Source organism: Dendrobates tinctorius, unplaced genomic scaffold (assembly GCF_039654945.1).
Source record: "Dendrobates tinctorius isolate UK_male_01 unplaced genomic scaffold, ASM3965494v1 ptg000086l, whole genome shotgun sequence".
In the NCBI taxonomy this organism is placed as follows: Eukaryota; Metazoa; Chordata; class Amphibia; order Anura; family Dendrobatidae; genus Dendrobates; species Dendrobates tinctorius.
Genome location: NW_027361754.1, coordinates 68,880,334 through 68,898,517, shown reverse-complemented (window position 1 = coordinate 68,898,517; position 18,184 = coordinate 68,880,334).

Below are 18,184 nucleotides of genomic sequence, written 5' to 3'. Positions count from 1 at the left end.
GCTCCGCCTATTTTCCTGCCTGTGTTTGTGCCTTCATTTTGTTTCACCATCAATACATGTGTGGGGGCTATCTATTCCTTTGGGGTCTGCTCTGGGGCAGTTAGTTTTCCCCTTTTCATGCTTCAGGCTTATTTAGTCCTCCGGCTGTGATGAAGCATCTAGTAACATCATAGGTACGTTCCACGGCTGCTGCTAGTTGTGTGGTAGGATCAGGGATCTGCAATCTGCATAGTTACCAACCTCTCTGGTTTTCTGTGACTTAGCTTGTTTTGCTTTTTTCTCCTCGGTGACCCATTCATAACATCCCACCCTCAGCTTATACTCGAGTCAATAAGTTTTCCCAGTTTTTTGTGGCAAAATTAGGGGGGTCGGCTTATACTCGGGTCGGCTTATACACGAGTATATACAGTAAATGAGCAACCTTCCATCAGTTGTTGCCTGTGATTTGGTTTCCTTCCTGAGCATTTTGGGAGTCTGCTTGCTTCCTTCTCCATCCTGCATCTTTCAGATAAGTTATTTGCCTGCTTGAATCTTTTTTGCATTTTGATTTATTTTTGCTTTGCTGGTGTGAGTTCAGCCTGGTTCCCTGCTGGGACCTGTGCTGGACTCTGTTTCATATGCCACAGCTTATGTCAGTCTTTTCTGTATCTCTAATCCCCTGTTATATCAGTATCTTTGTTTTGCATCCAGTTCACACCAGAGTTCTGATTTAGTGGGGGAGAAGTCGTGTGGCCTCAGTATTTTTGCATATCAGACGTGTTTGATTTTTATTAAGGTTTTTTGCGTGATTGCAGTCAGTATCCTTTCCTGTTCTGTTCTTTCTAGACAGTTTGGATCCAATCATTTGCTTACTCTATTTTCTGCCTGCGTTTTGTGCCTCATCTTGTCTCACCGGCATTATATGTTCGGGGGCTATCTATTCCTTTGGGGCTCTACTCTGGGGCAGTTTAGCTTTCTCATTTCTCTCTTTAGGCTTAGTTAATTCTTTGGATGTGCCGAGTCATCTAGGGCATCGTAGGTACGTCCCACGGCTAATTCTAGTTGTGCCGTCAGTTTAGGGGTCTGCAATCTGCTAAGTTACCAACCTCTCTGGTTATCTGGTTACCTAGCCTATTCACCTGCTATCCTCCTCAGTTACCTAATCATAACAGTTTACTGTATGTAAACCATGTCTCATATTCTCGGATGCCTCGGACTCATTGCGCAGGCGTAGGATTTTTCCCCCTTTTTTTTCTCTTTCTTTCCTTCCATAGGGTCTTTTTGGTCATATGACTGCAGGTCCTTCTATACTTAAGAGACACCTAGCTGCTTATTAGCCACTCCCCCTGAAAAAGCAAATATCACCTGCGTGAAACGTATGTCCTCTACAATGGGTATTTTATTCTTTGGCTAATGTTGTTTCATGATTTTTGTGGGGATGGTGCGGTCAAGCCTCTTTATTAGAGGATTTTCCAACATTACTTTATTATATAGAGGCTTTTTCTGCCCCACTTCATATGTTATTTTGTGTGCCCCTTTGGTGGCTACCAGCTGTTTATTTGCGTGCTGAGCCTGGCCGTTCTTTGTCTTCTGGTGGTCGATATGTAATTGGTATGACAGGGTGTCTATCCCCTTACACGTGCATTACTACCTGTCATTTGTCAATGCAACCCTCTTCTCCCACTCTTGACACACAGATAGCAACACCACCGAAGAAATGCTAGCACAGGCTTCCAGTATCCGTTGTTTCACATGCTGCACATTTCGTATCTTCACAGCATAGACAATTGCCTTCCGATGACCCCAAAGATAAAAGTCTAAGGGGGTCAGATCGGGAGACCTTGGTGGCCATTCAACTGGCCCACGACGACCAATCCACTTTCCAGGAAACTGTACATGTAGGAATGCTCGGACCTGACACCCATAATTGATGGTATGGTGTGGTATATGGGGTACAAAGATAGTGTGGCCATTCTTCATCTATGGAAACCTCAATGCCACTGGATATCTGGAATTGGTACATGATGATGTGTTGCCCTCTTTATGCACTGAAGATGGGACGTTCCCTGAGTTTTTCCAGCAAGATGGTGCACCACCACATTATGGGTGTCAGGTCTGAGCATTCCTACAAGGAATCTGACCCCCTTAGACTAGCATTTCTTCTGCGGTGTTGCTATCAGTGTGTCTAGAGTGGGAGAAGAGGGTTGCATTGACAATCCAACACAATGGCAACACTTTGAACACATTTTATAAGTAGTCATAAACTTGTAAATAACTCATTAAATAATAAAGTTACGTTAAAACTAAGAAAACCATTGTTTTTCTTGTAATTCTCAATAAGTTTGATGTATCACATGACCCTTTTCCCACTGGAAAAAATAAAGTTGGATACAAAATGGCCGACTTCAAAATAGCAGCCATGGTCACTACCCATCTTGAGCCACTAATGTGCCACAAACAGGAAGTTGATATCACCAACCATTCCCATTTTATTTAGGTGTATCCATATAAATGGCCCACCCTGTAGATTGAAGAGCTGATTGTTCAGTATTTTACATTATTATTTGTAAGCCAAAACCAGGAGTGGAACAGTCAGAGGAAACGTATCTTAGAAACACGTCAACTCTTCTGTATTTATCACGCACTCCTGGTTTGTGAGATAGACGAATCCTTGGTCATTTCACAGGACATGGCCAATGGTTGACACTTGATATTCTGCGCATTTTGTTTCAAAAGTGAACTAAAAGGTTGCAGGACCAGAATCCACATTGCTAATGTTATGGTAAATATTTAGACTTTGCTTTGATTATCATTTATACATTCTATATATCTTATAAAGCTAATTTAAAAGCAATAAATTTATAAAAGCATTATTCATAAAAGCAGTAAAACAAGGTGTGGTCTCCGATATAGAGGAGTCTTTGTGTTAAGTTTTATTTGTTACAGAAGGCATAGGAAACTGGACTTCTGCAGAATCCATAATTTACGACCTTGTTATTCCCAATTAAAATACTTTCTTTACCCAATTAAAATATTTTCTTTCTTAGGCAATGTAAATCCATGACCCTTTTTTCTGTGGATGTAATAAAATACCTGTTGCTTGGGATCCGAGGGCAAACTGACAAACTGGCTGTGCACATTTGCTTATGTCCGGTGCATCATATTGATTTTATTTAAATTTGAACCAATGATGGCAGATTGGAGATCGCTTGTAGCTCACCCCAAATTAGCTCTCTGTGGAAGGGGCTACCACAAGACTAATATAGCATCAAAGAATTATGTTTATTAGGCTGTGTTCACACAGAGTATTTGATGCGTTTTTGATGTTGCTGATTTGTTATCTTTTGTAGAATTGTTGCACCAATTTGCTAACATGGTTTGTCATGTTTTAAATAAAACTACTTTGCTCTGTAAAATTTCTGTTGCTTAGCTTTGATAAAATTTTTTGATACAGTTGGATTACATGAGTTTTTAGTGCATTTACTCCTACGGAATCGCTCTAAAACGCCTTTTTTATTTTTATTTAAGGAATCTCCTCATCTCATTAAAATCTGCGGGGAAAATCCACAAATAAAACACATACTTACTACAAGAGAAATGGACATGTTGTGGATTTTGAAATTCCACCCCCAGGTCATTTTACGCTGTGTAAACCCCCTTCTCCCTCCACCCCCCAAAAAAGGCACAGTAAGCGCAATGAGATTTCTATAAATCCCATAGACTTTGCTGGAACTTAGTGATTATGGCACAATCAGACATGGGGGATTATCTTATGTCACACCATTGGCCCCCCACAAAATGATCGTAGGGTGCTGATGGGTTATACTTTCCACACCGCTTCAAAGAAGATCATTACAGGAGTATTACAGTGTATTCTTCAAGCCATCAAATGACTGCAGGCTCCTGTTAGGAGGACTGAGAATTAATAAAAAAATCTCCATAAAAGTATATATCACCAACACATTTTTCATTCTGTACATTAAAAAAATTAAATTGAAACATATTTAGTAACATTACATCCATAAGTTCGTAAATGAGCAAAATATTAAAAATGACTGTATGACATTGTAGGGTCGGGCTGAGGGAGGCGATTAGGTGGTGCTGATCCAACAGGACTGGGGGGTGACCCACTTCATGAGCTCATCCAGGGTCATAGTCACTGTAGAGCCGGGAGTCGTCCAGGGAGGTTGAGGGCTGATGTCCGGACCCGGGGACCCGTCTGTTACGCTGGGCATGGGGGCGGGCTCTGTCTGCGATACCGACGATTGGGCCAGGGGAACGCTCACCTTTCCCGGCGTTGCAGCTCCCAGCAGGTTGTCCCACCACTCCTCCAATCGCCATAGATCTTCCAAGGGCAGCTGCATCGGGGCACTGAGACTAGATCCCAGGGACAGGTCTCCCGGCGGGCTTCAACTTCCTGACGCCATCTCCATTCTAGGCGTCCGAGGCCACGACAGCTGCAACGCCGCATTTCACCCGAGTTTCCGAGGCTCAATGGTGCCAAACAGCTACACCCAGTCTCTTCACCAGGGCCACTCCCGCTCAGGGGTGGGGCGTTGATTGGTCTCTCCACCCATTTTCCAAGGGCCAGCATGGGAGTGCGGCTGTCCTCTGATGTAAGCCGTTCCCCCCAGGGGCGGATGCGACAGAGTCCTGGATGATCAGTTACGGCTTCAAACTCCTGTGTTTCTTCCTGTCACTGATACGTCACAGCCATATTAGCAGTACACTTTTCTGTCTGGTTTATCTTATTAGCATAAAACAGCAAAAGAGCAAAGAGGTTTACCCGTACAGGCCTCCAGACAAATGCACTATCAGGATGCAGTGGACCCATATAATTAAGATGACAACACAGGTGCAAGAATACCGACAAAACAACTGCTCGCAGCCTACCAATACATGGAGGGGGCGGTTGCCTGGTATGTTAATGCACAACAGAACACTTGTATGCGGTGCTGTTCACACTATGGCCATGCACATCATCCAGGCCAGTCTAGTAGTGACACCCTTCTATTAGCTCAGTCGGGCTGGCCCAGCGCTATCAAAATGCATGCCATGTGGACAGACACCGCAGTTTACAAGACCAAATGGGCCCAACTGCACCCTGAATAAAAAGTGCAAAAAAACTCCGCATTCCAACACCTGCACCCCACACACACAGGATAGTTCAGCAGAGACCCATCCATGCTTTATGCTGGAAAGGTCATAGGGTGCCTTTTGTGGTCCCTGGCTTCGTAACACGAGAGGTGCTGGGGAGGCGGGTGGAGTTAGATATAAAAGAGAGGGAAGGTGTAAGATTTCAGGTCAGTCTGGGGTGAGTCCCAGAGAAGGAGGTCAGTCATACGAGGGTCTGAGAGAGAGAGAGAGCAGGCTGACAGCAGGTCAGCCTGAGAGGAGCTCAAGGCGGAGGAAGGCAGTCAGTCAGGAGAGGCTGAGGACTGGTCTTAGTGGAACGAGCTCCCTAGGGAAGGAAGAGAAGGAAAAAGAGACATAGACTGGAGACTACAGATTCCATAAGAGAGATAGAACAGATCAGAACGAAGGAGAATAGAAGGACGGTGGGAAGCTGGTTGAAGAAAGGTAGAGAACCCTTCCAGTCCAGAGAGCGCAAAGGCCGGGGCCCGGTCCCCGAGGTTGATTGGATCTTTATGTCCGGCAACAGACACTGGAGGAGTAGTGAGCCGCTAACGCCTTGCTCCCATCATAGACTTGGGACATAACAGCAACTGAATAGAGAGCCGGGACGCAGTGAGGAGTCCCCGAAACAGGCTACAGCTGTCTGTCATACAAGTAAAGACAAGGAACACCTAGAGAGAGGCATTCCATGGTAACTAAGTACTGGAGTGCTTTGCACCTAAAGGCGCATTGGAGGAGTCGTTCAGTAAGGTACATGTTGGCGGAGTGTGGAAGGGAGAATCCTATCCTGCCTGGAGGTTGGCTGGAGCCCTGACCTGGAGAACACGGTACGGAGTGAACTGCAAACAGTGAGTAAAGCTTTGGAACCGCATACTCGGATGTCCTCCAGTTATTCCCGCACCACTACACCTGGGTACCAGCCTCCATACCATTCTGCGCCTCTGCTCATCCATTGCACCTACACTGCCCTGGGACTACAGCTCCACCTGTGGGGAGCTACACCATCTTTGCTGCACCACACCATCAGTCCCAGCGGATCTGCATGCAGAGTTGGCTCAACATCTTACTTGCCAAACACCACGGGTGGCGTCACAAACTATTCTAATAAACTTTAACACCATTAACATCACTGCCATTGACATTGGGCGCCCAGGGCCACGGACCGGGTCACCGCTGCTGTGACACATTCCCGCCTTGACACCGGCCCGGTACCGAGTACCCCCGCTGCCCTGGGTGTGCGAGGGCAACCCAATTTTGGCGTCATGAACAGGATGACGAGACCCGATGCCATCGGGTTCTGTGTGCCTTGGATTTACAACTTTTGAAAATGTGCAGAAGACCAAATTTAATGGACTGTAAAATGGACATTAGAAATGGCCGCTGGCGCGGAGAAGAAGGGCGTGAAGAGATGGGAGGTCCTAAGAAAAGACCGCGAAGAGTCTTGGGCCGTCCCTGCCTGAATTACTATGTGACCGATGCATGGCCCACCCCCCCGAGGGGTTCGTATACTGGCTTGGTATGGAGGCGCTGGAAGAAGACGCCACCCCCGGAAGGAGGGGCAGAGAAAGCCAGTGGCGAGCAGAAGGGCGGAGCAAGAGGAAGAACGCCAGAATGCCATGATGAAAGCAGATGAGAAGACAGAAGAACAAGGGGGGAGAAGCCACTCACCTCTAGGCCGCCCCTGCGGAGGCTGCGACCGCTGATTCATCCTCAGCTGCGTCCGCCACCGCCTCACAACCGATACTGTCATTGGGTGAGCCCCGTCTGGAGGAGATACATGAGGGCTCTGGAACAGAATGGAGGACCGGGACCTGGTCTCCGCCTGGACCGGGCGCGGTGGCACCGGCCTCCGCCATCAACCCCAGCTGAGACCGGCCTGGTCCCGGCACGGATCCAACTGCGGCCTACTCCACCAGTCACTCCAGGAGTTGCGGCTGCTACCATCTACCACCAGGAACCGGAGCTGGAACCGCAGCTGGAAACACCAGGTATGATAGCTACCCTCGGTCTGACCCTGGTTTTGGGAGCGGAACCCACAGATAGGAACAGGTCCACTGACCTTCGCCAACGATCCCCGGCTGCAGTGCCTATGGGGGGGATGATCAAGTTATTCCTGGCTGGCGGCCTCAGGCTGCGGCACCATCTCCTGAACTTCCTATGGAACTGGAGGGACCCATATCCCTCCTGGGTGGCACCATAATAACACCCCGACAGCAGGCGCACTGTCTGGGTGTTATGTTTGACTCCGATCTCTCCTTCACTTCCCATATACAATCTCTTGCCCGCTCATGCCGCTTACACCTAAAGAACATCTCTAGAATCCGCCCTTTTCTCACCATGGAAACAACAAAAACTCTCACTGTCGCCCTGATCCACTCCCGCCTGGACTACTGTAATGCTCTATTAATTGGCCTCCCTCTCACTCGACTCTCCCCTCTCCAGTCTATCCTTAATGCAGCAGCCAGGGTTGTCCATCTGGCTAATCGTTACTCAGACGCATCCGCTCTTCGCCAGTCGTTACACTGGCTGCCAATTCATTACAGGGTACAATTCAAAGTACTTGTTCTCACCCACAAAGCTCTCCACAGTGCGGCACCCCCTTACATCTCCTCCCTCATTTCTGTCTATCGGCCTAACCGACCGCTGCGCTCTGCAAATGACTTTCGACTAACCTCTGCCCTAATCCGTACCTCCCACTCCCGACTCCAAGACTTCTCCCGTGCTGCGCCAATCCTCTGGAATGCTCTACCCCAAGATATTAGGACCATCCACAATTTGCATAGTTTTAGGCGCTCGCTCAAAACACATTTGTTCAGAGCGGCCTATCACATTCAGTAATCAAAGTCATGTTTGTGTGTGTGTAGCCCATTCACTATCTCCATCTAACCCCCACCCCCTGAAGATGGCTGGACCGTCATTGTAAATACATCATTGTAAATACAAACCTGTGCTTTGTATCTCCCCCACCTCATTGTAGATTGTAAGCTCCACGAGCAGGGTCGTCTTATTTCGCTTTAATTATTGTATTGTTAACGTTGTTACTTATGACTGTTGTGTTTGAAACTGTTCAACTGTAAAGCGCTGCGGAATATGTTGGCGCTATATAAATAAAGATTATTATTATTATTATATCCCCGCAGACAGTAGAAATCTCCATGGCCATTTCCCTGGGCCCCACCAGTCCCTATCCCTCTCTATGGGAGAATGAGTGTATGCGGCTAGCAAGTAGTCAACGAGACGAAGATACCACCTCTGAGAACAATTCCAGTTCAGCTTCCAGATCCCCAGGAGGGGATCACCAGTAGAAGAATTTTAATTTTACTAAATCTTGTTACCCAGGAGGGTTTGTTGCACCAGTTGTGCCTTTGCCTTTTTGTTCATCATATTGCCCAGTTTTTGATTGGCAGCGTTGTTTTTGAAATGGAACTGTGGAGATCATAGACGCTGATTGATCCAAAAACTTTTATTGTAAATAGTTGCACCTCTTTAGGTGCCCTTTCTTGGTTTTACATATAAAGACACTTTGCGAAGATAATGTTTTTGCATGGACACTTTTCGAAGAATGATGTCTACCTCAAGGGACACTGCAAGAAAGCCCGGATGGGAGCAGTGTTCAGCACTTTGCAAGAATCTTTGAATGTTTTATGATAACGTATTTGATAATGTTGTGTCTTGTGAAAAGCAAATGTCTTTTATAGAATATTTGATACAAGGAATTAGAAAAGTTTTGAGATAGAATGTGAGAATTGAATAAAGACTGAAGAATTGAAAGTGACAGGTGACAGGCCAAGAGTAGATGGTCAGTGTCTTGCGTCCAGTAGAAGAAAGAAAGAAAAAGAGAATAATTGATAGGAAATGTACTAAAGAAAAAGTGTTGAGTATACCACTTTGAATTAAGAATTGCACTTAAGTAAATTTTTGATACTAAGATAGGAAGTTAACCTGTTTGTAACGTTTAAGAAATGTGCCTACTACATTAGGAAGATTAGTTAAGTATTGTTGAATAGCATTTAAAATTTTTTGTGTGTTCCTGTATTGTACCTTTTGTTGTCTTACAGCCCACGGACGTGCTGTGTTTAATGGGGGGTATGTGGCACCCCTGAGGCTTCAGTCGCCACAGAGGTACTGCACCTTCTCCTAAGGAGTAGTGCCCCACCATCCAGGTAGGCTGGGAACTCCTTTCTGCATTCCAAAACCTGCACCCCACACACAGGATAGTTCAGCAGGGACCCATCCATGCTTTATGCTGGAAAGGTCATAGGGTGCCTTTTGTGGTCCATGGCTTCGTAACACGAGAGGTGCTGGGGAGGCGGGTGGAGTTATATATAAAAGAGAGGGAAGGAGTAGGATTTCAGGTCTCTCTGGGGTGAGTCCCAGAGAAGGAGGTCAGTCAGACGAGGGTCTGAGAGAGAGAGAGCAGGCTGACAGCAGGTCAGCCTGAGAGGAGCTTAAGGCGGAGGAAGGCAGTCAGTCAGGAGAGGCTGAGGACTGGTCTTAGTGGAACAAGCTCCCTAGGGAAGGAAGAGAAGGATAAAGAGACGTAGACTGGAGACTACAGATTCCATAAGAGTGATCGGACAGATCGGAACGAAGGAGAATAGAAGGACGGTGGAAAGCTGGTTGAAGAAAGATAGAGAACCCTTCCAGTCCAGAGAGCGCAAAGGCCGGGGCCCGGTCCCCGAGGTTGATTGGATCTTTATGTCCGGCAACAGACACTGGAGGAGTAGTGAGCCGCTAACGCCTTGCTCCCATCATAGACTTGGGACACAACAGCAACTGAATAGAGAGCCGGGATGCAGTGAGGAGTCCCCGAAGCAGGCTACAGCTGTCTGTCATACAAGTAAAGACTAGGAATACCTAGAGAGAGGCATTCCACGGTAACTAAGTACTGGAGTGCTTCGCACCTAAAGGCGCATTGGAGGAGTCGTTCAGTAAGGTACATGTTGGCGGAGTGTGGAAGGGAGAATCCTATCCTGCCTGGAGGTTGACTGGAGCCCTGACCTGGAGAACACGGTATGGAGGCAGTTGAGTGAACTGCAAACAGTGAGTAAAGCTTTGGAACCGCATACTCGGGTGTCCTCCAGTTATTCCCGCACCACTACACCTGGGTACCAGCCTCCATACCATTCTGCACCTTTGCTCAGCCATTGCACCTACACTGCCCTGGGACTACAGCTCCACCTGTGGGGAGCTACACCATCTTTGCTGCACCACACCATCAGTCCCAGCGGATCTGCATGCAGCGTTGGCTCAACATCTTACTTGCCAAACACCACGGGTGGTGTCACAAACTATTCTAATAAACTTTAACACCATTAACATCACCGCCATTGATATTGGGCGCCCAGGGCCACAGACCGGGTCACCGCTGCTGTGACACATTCCCGCCTTGACACCGGCCCGGTACCGAGTACCCCCGCTGCCCTGGGTGTGTGAGGGCGACCCATCCACATTTTTTTAATGTGTTTTTTTTGCACTTTTTATTCAGGGTGCAGTTGGGCCCATTTGGTCTTGTAAACTGCAGTGTCTGTCCACATGGCATGCATTTTGATAGCGCTGGGCCAGCCCGCCTGAGCTAATTGAAGGGTGTCACTACTAGGCTGGCCTGGATGATGTGCATGGCCATAGTGTGAACAGCACCGCATACAAGTGTTTTGTTGTGCATTAACATACCCAGGCAGCCGCCCCCTCCATGTATTGGTAGGCTGTGAGAGGTTGTTTTATCGGTATTCTTGCACCTGTGTTTCCATCTTAATTATATGGGTCCACTGCATCCTGATAGTGCATTTGTCTGGAGGCCTGGACGGGTAAACCTCTTTGCTCTTTTGCTGTTTTATATTATTGGTGGATTTTCAAGTCCTCTTTCTGTGCTGTATCAATTTATCTTATTAGCAGCCAGCAATCCAAAGCGCAGGTTCAAATTGTAATCCTCAGGAAACGAAAGAAAAAAAAATACAATTCTTCACCTCACACAGCTTGGGGGCCTTTGTTACTTGGTGGCAGGCTTGCCGCTGAAGATGTTGTATTGGCAGCAACGATCCTGCCGACTACGCCAAATGTAGGGTCGGGCTGACGGAGGCGATTAGGTGGTGCTGATCCAACAGGAGTGGGGGGTGACCCACTTCGTGGCACCGGCAGACATGAGACTGAGACAAGGGTTGTGTCCAACAGTTCAGATTTTATCGGCCGCTTTTCGGACGGCCATCGTACTTCATCACAGGATTTGACCACAATTCACTTTTACACACAGACCCGGGTACCTTCTCTTCTTAGTTTGTCACCATTCATGGAGTCCTCTATGGCTCTTCCCCGCTGTGGCTGCCCTAAGCACTTTCACCACAGCGTTTCACCCTTTAGAGTACGCCGTCCACCTGACACTCAGTCTGTCTCTGTCTGCAGCCACTTCACCCCTCGTGACCATCTCCACTGTCAGTAGCTCTCTGTAGGCCTTTTCCGTCTTTCTACCTACAGCAAACTCTCCTCTCTAGTGAGCTCCCATGGCTGACTGGAACTTCCAGAAACTTCCCTGACCTCTTATACTCTCCAGTCCCAGCAGCTCCACCCACTATCACCTGACAGTAACCTTTAACCAATGGCAGTGACCTTGACCCATGGCAGTTACATAACCACTCTCCTACGCTCGATGTAATAATGAAACCAAGGAGGGCACTACCAAATAGAAAGTAGGGATCCTCCTGCAGTCAGTAAGAGCATACACTGGAAAAAAAGTAGAAAAGCTACTGACCAAAGAAGCACAAACAGAGAGTACAGAATGACAAATGTGCAAAAATACCTTGCAGTAAGACATATGACAGTAGTCAGCAAGTGCTGATAAAAGGTAATAACAAATACAGGGTATTTAGTCGATACGTTTTTTTGCAAAAAAAGTATGCCAAGCTGCTCCACCTCGTCAAGGTAACCCGTATCGAAGCAGTCCCTATCTAATGTATTTAAAACCTGAACATATGAACAGTGTCTAAATGAGCAGGATTAAGACAGGCGCTTTCTAGTAAGGGCATGTGGTGCAAGACAGCTCCTTATGTGCATGTCACACAAGAGAGGGGTGGGGTCTCTCAAATCATGCATAAGCACGAAAAAAACTGGATTAAAAACACACATGTGACATGCACAAATGTGAACAAGTCTGTTGGACAATGTTCACACCACCCTGACTGAAACACAAACAGAGAGCACAGAATGACAATTGTGCAAAAATACCTTGCAGTAAGACATATGACAGTAGTCAGCAAGTGCTGATAAAAGGTAATAACAAATACAGGGTATTTAGTCGATACTTTTTTTGCAAAAAAATGTATGCCAAGCTGCTCCACCTCGTCAAGGTAACCCATATCGAAGCAGTCCCTATCTAATGTATTTAAAACCTGAACATATGAACAGTGTCTAAATGAGCAGGATTAAGACAGGCGCTTTCTAGTATGGGCACGTGATGCAAGACAGCTCCTTATGTGCATGTCACACAAGGGAGGGGTGGGGATATCCCAAATCATGCATAAGCACGAAAAAAACTGGATTAAAAACACACATGTGACATGCACAAATGTGAACAAGTCTGTTGGACAATGTTCACACCACCCTGACTGAAACACAAACAGAGAGCACAGAATGACAAATGTGAAAAAATACCTTGCAGTAAGACATGAATTTTGCGCGCTACTTTTATATGAGAATGTGATCACCTTTAATACTGGCATCTTTTAGTTACTGTGTCAACCTTCTCCCCTGTACATGCGCAGTGGTTTTTGCCATGTTGGCCACTTCTAATGAACTCACGTGCATTTAATATTATGTGGGTATTGGATCTTTCAACGTAATAGCGTTTATAATTTTTGTGATAACCTTCTTCCTGCACTTGTGCATTGGTGAATTGCTATGTCACATATGTTTAATGAATCTGCATGCTATAATTGTACGAGAATGTGACCTTCTTTAATACTAGCGTGTTTTGGTTACTGTGACAACTACCTCTCCTGCATATGCGCAGTAAGATTTGCCATGTTGGGCACTTCTAATGAACTCACGTGCATTTACCCGGAAGTATAGTTGTGTCACGGGTCATGCCTCTGGTCTCCGTCTGACGGCGCACCCTCATGTTTTCCATCCAATGCGGCTGATCAGGTAATTTGCCACAACTGCAATCTATTATGTTTATTATGGAATATATATATAGGACTTCCATTGCACATACTCTTCAACCCCTGACGAAGCCACCTTGCGGTGGCGACACGCGTCGGTCACTCCACAAGCTCCCCCATGTATGTAGGTTACCAGGATAATGCGGGCAGGAGTACATTGCATCTCTCTATTTCTAGGTGATGCGGGGTATGGTCTCCATCTATCTAGGACTTTTCTTAGCCTGTCTTTAATTTCATGCCGCACTGTCGCTGTATTGCTGGATATGGCTAGCATTCATTAGAACCACGGTTTATCTATTGTTATGGACAAAACTCCATGGTATTTCCCTATACTGTGATTATCGCAATTAACTCATTGGTCACTTTTCAGGGCATTTTTTGCAAATTGTGTGTTATCGATTTCATTGCTCACTATTTGTTCTGTGAATATCTCAGATGCCTTTGCACACCGCCATGGTATCTTGATGTACTACCTTTACGGGCAAATACTTATTTTCACTGTTGCTATAGATAGGGGATGGTGATATTATTTACACTTTGATCTTTAAACCCTCATTAGTGTACCATATGAATTTATAATCTGTGTCCATTACCTATTATTGGTTTACATACTATATTAAACTGTTTAGCCTCTCTCTTATTATGTGGGGGATGTTCTTGTAGGCTCTATTATGAGCCTTGTGTATGTCTTGTCATGTTTTATGACTTTTAAGTGTTTTTATATGGTGATGTTGATGGTTGTCCAATAAAAGATGTATATCTTTGTACCGTGTTAGCCAGTAGATAGAAAAATATTTTTCTAATATTTTCTGGTGATCCCTGCTTTTTTCCACTCTCCTACGCTCCCCACTGCCATCTAATGGTCAAACAGCCAAATGTCGCCCCTGGCTCTATATCTCAGCCTACACTGCGCTGCTACTCTGCCTCTCTCCTTAGGCAGATCCGTCCGTCAGACCGACCTCCCCACATCTCCCAAAAATATGTGACCATTGACCAATATAGTCTTATGTACTCTACAAAGACACTAGAGAAAACTACAGCTTGCCTTTCAAAAAATAAGTCCAAATACAGCTCTACGGGCGGAAAAATAAAAAGCTCCGGCTCTCAGAATATGGAGACAGAAGCCAACAATTTTTTTTTTTTATTCTTTAAAAACAAGGACCAGTAAAATAAAGTTACCGGGTCATTTTTACCATACAGTGAATGCCAACGAAAAATAAAACCTTAGCAATAAAAGCAGAATTCTGATTTTTTTCATTTTCTATTTAATTTCCCACCTTATTGTTTTCCTTTTTTCGGTAGATAATGTAGTAAATTATATAATGTCTGTAGTTTTGGATTGTAAAATCTAGTGACAGATCTATTTTGACAACCAATAGATTGAAAAATAATAAAGTTCTAGTCCTTTAACTAACACATGCATAACAATGCTATAAGGCTACGTTCCTATTAAGAGTTTTTGGTGAGTTTTTGATGCCGATTTACGTATTTTTGGGTGAGTCAAAAGCATCTTACAGTTCCAGAAAAGTGGATGGATTTCTAGAAATCTCCTGCTCACTGTGCATCATTATTACTCAGCGTGAACTCATCTTCAGTGTGTGTTTCAAATCCGCAACATGTCAATTTCTCTTGTGGGTACGCTGTTTTCTGTGCGGATTTTCCCCATAGACTTGTATTAGATGCTGAAAATCTGCAGGTAAAAAACGCCCATGTGTTTCTAGTGCGTTTCTGCAGTGGAAATATATCAAAAACGCATATAATCCACGCCTAAGTATGTCAACGTTTTGCCAAAGCTAAATAACAGGAAGTATCAATAACAGAGCAGCTTTATTTATGACATAACCTACTAAACAGAGACAAAAAAGCATCAAAAACGTGATAAGAACTAATGTAAAAAAATGCAGATTAAAATATAAGTAAGCAAATTTACTTAATAGGTGCAGAACTTCTGCAAAATCAAAAACTCACCAAAACCTCAACGTGGGAATGTCGCCTGAAATGGCTGGTGTTTAACCCCTTTACAACATCTGCTGTACAGTATGGTGCCATGGGAAGTGTGTTCCCGCAAGCTGCCATACTACACGGACAGTGCTGCAAATTACGGTCACAGCGGTACATTGCACAGTGATGGAGGTAAGATGGCTGCAGCCCATCCCTTCCCATTGCCCCGGTGGGCGCTACCACCCCACCTGCATTAGTGATCGCTGTGATTGGCTGGTCAGTATTGATCAGCCAATCACAGCACTTTACAATAATGTTGTGAAAAAAAAAATCAATGTGACATACTGTGATTGGTGCTGTGTGAGAGTATACTGTTATTATTATTATTTATTTATAAAGCACCATTGGTTCCATGGTGCCGTACATGAGAAGGGGTTACATACAAATTACAGATATCACTTACAGTAAACAAACTAACAATGACAGACTGATATAAAGGGGAGAAAGGACCCTACCCTTTCGGGCTTACATGCTACAGGATGGTGGGGAAGGAGACAGTAGGTTGGGGGGTTGCAGCAGCTCCAGTGATGGTGAGGTGGTAGCTCCAGTGGTGGTGAGGAGGCAGCGGGGATCATTGCAGGCTGTAAGCTTTCCTGATGAGGTGGGTTTTCAGGTTCCGTCTGAAGGATCCGAGTGTGGTTGATAGCTGAACATGTTGGGGCAGGGAATTCCAGTGGATGGGGGCTATTCGGGAGAAGTCTTGGAGGCGGTTGGGTGAGGAGCGAATAAGTGTGGAGGAGAGAAGGAGGTCTTGGGAGGACCGGAGATTACGTGAGTTAAGGTATCGGGAGATTAGTTCAGAGATGTATAGAGGAGACAAGTTGTAGATGGCCTTGTAGGTCAATATTAGCCATTTGGATTGGATACGCTGAGGGGATGGGAGCCAGTGAAGAGATTATATACACAAATATCTGTGACTGATATATATACTGTATATACAGTGGGTAAAAAAGTATTTAGTCAGACATAAATTGTGCAAGTTCTCCCTCTTAAAAAGATGAGAGAGGCCTGTAATTGACATCATAGGTAGACCACAACTATGAGAGTCAAAATGAGAAAACAAATCCAGAGAATCACCTTGTCTGATTTATTTATTTTGCAAATTATGGTGGAAAATAAGTATATGGTCATTAACAAAAGTTCATCTCAATATTTTGTTATATATCCTTTTGTTGTGAATTCTCTCTCTGGCTTCCCTCTGGTGATTACTGAAGGTAGTGGAGCTGGTCAGATTGACAGAGGGGTTGCGAGTTCTCTTTCTGGGCTCCTTCTGGTGGTTACTGGAGGTAGTGGAGCTTATCTTATTGACAGAGGCTTGCTACCTGATAATGAGGAAGACGATTGGAGATCTGGGGTTTCAGATTGGAATTTAAGACGCCGACTCCCTCTATCCCTGCTGGTGATTTTCTTCCTGTGCCTCCTGAGGTCAGATGTCTTCTGCTCTGTCCCTGCATGTTCAGCTAAGTGGTTCATTTGCTACTTTGTTTGCATTTGATCTGGTTTTGTCTATCTCTGCTTTGTGCGGGTCAGCCAGCGCCGGCTGGGGCTGTGCTGAATCACCGCCCGTATGTTACTGCTTGTGCCAGTTTGCTTTGTCCCCTGTTATATTGGTCTCTTTTTGCTTTGCTTTCAAAATATACCAGAGTGCTGATATAGTGGGGGCAAAGTCGTGCGACTTCAGTGTTTTTTGTGCATCAGACGTGTTGGACTTTTGCATGTTTTTTTGCGTGATTGCAGACAGTGTCTTTCCTTTCCTGTCCTGTCTAGTCAGTGTGGGCCCCATCGTTGTGCAGTCTATTTTTCTGCCTGCGTTTGTGTTTTCATCTTGTCTCACTGACAATATATGTTTGGGGACTATCTATTTCTTTGGGGCCTGCTCCGGGGCAGTTTAGATTTCCCCTTTCTTGCTTTAGGCTTAGTTAGCTCTCCGGCTGTGCCGAGGCGTCTAGGATCATCGTAGGTACGCGCCACGGCTACTGCTAGTTGTGTGGACAGGATCAGGGGTCTGCAATCCGCTTAGTTACCAACCTCTCTGGTTTTCTGTGGCTTAGCCTGGGCCTGCTATCCTCCTCGGTGACCTATTCATAATATCCTTTGTTGGCAATGACAGAGGTCAAATGTTTCGTGTAAGTCTTCACAAGGTTGGCACACACTGTTCGTGGTATGTTTGCCCATTCCTCCATGCAGATCTCCTCTAGAGCAGTGATGTTTTGGGTCTGTAGCTGGGCAACACAGACTTTCAAATCCCTCCAATTGTTTTCTATGGAGATGAGATCTGGAGACTGGCTAGGCCACTTCAGGACCTTCATATGCTTCTTACGAAGCCACTCCTTCATTGCCCTGGTGGTGTGCTTGGGATCATTATCATGCTGAAAGACCCATTCACATTTCATCTTCAGTGCCCTTGCTGATGGAATGAGCCTTGCACTCAAAATCTCACAATACATGGCCCCATTCATTCTTTCATGTACATAGATCAGTCGTCCTGGTCTCTTTGCAGAGAAACAGCCCCAAAGCATGATGTTGCCACCCCCATGCTTCACAGTATGTATGGTGTTCTTTGCATGCAACTCAGCATTCTGTCTCCTCCAAACCTGACGAGTTTTGTTTCTACCAAACAGTTCTACTTTGGTTTCATCGGACCATATGACATTCTCCTAATACTCTTCTCCTGGATAATCCAAATGCTCTCTAGCAATCTTCAGACAGGCCTGGACATGTACTGGCTTAAGCAGGGGGACACGTCTGGTACTGCAGGATCTGAGTCCCTGGCAGCATAGTGTGTTACTGATGGTAGCCTTTGTTACTGTGGTCCCAGCTCTATGCAGGTCATTCAGTTGGTCCCCCCGTATGGTTCTGGGATTTTAGCTGACCATTCTTGTGATCATTTTGACACCATGGGGCGAGATCTGGCT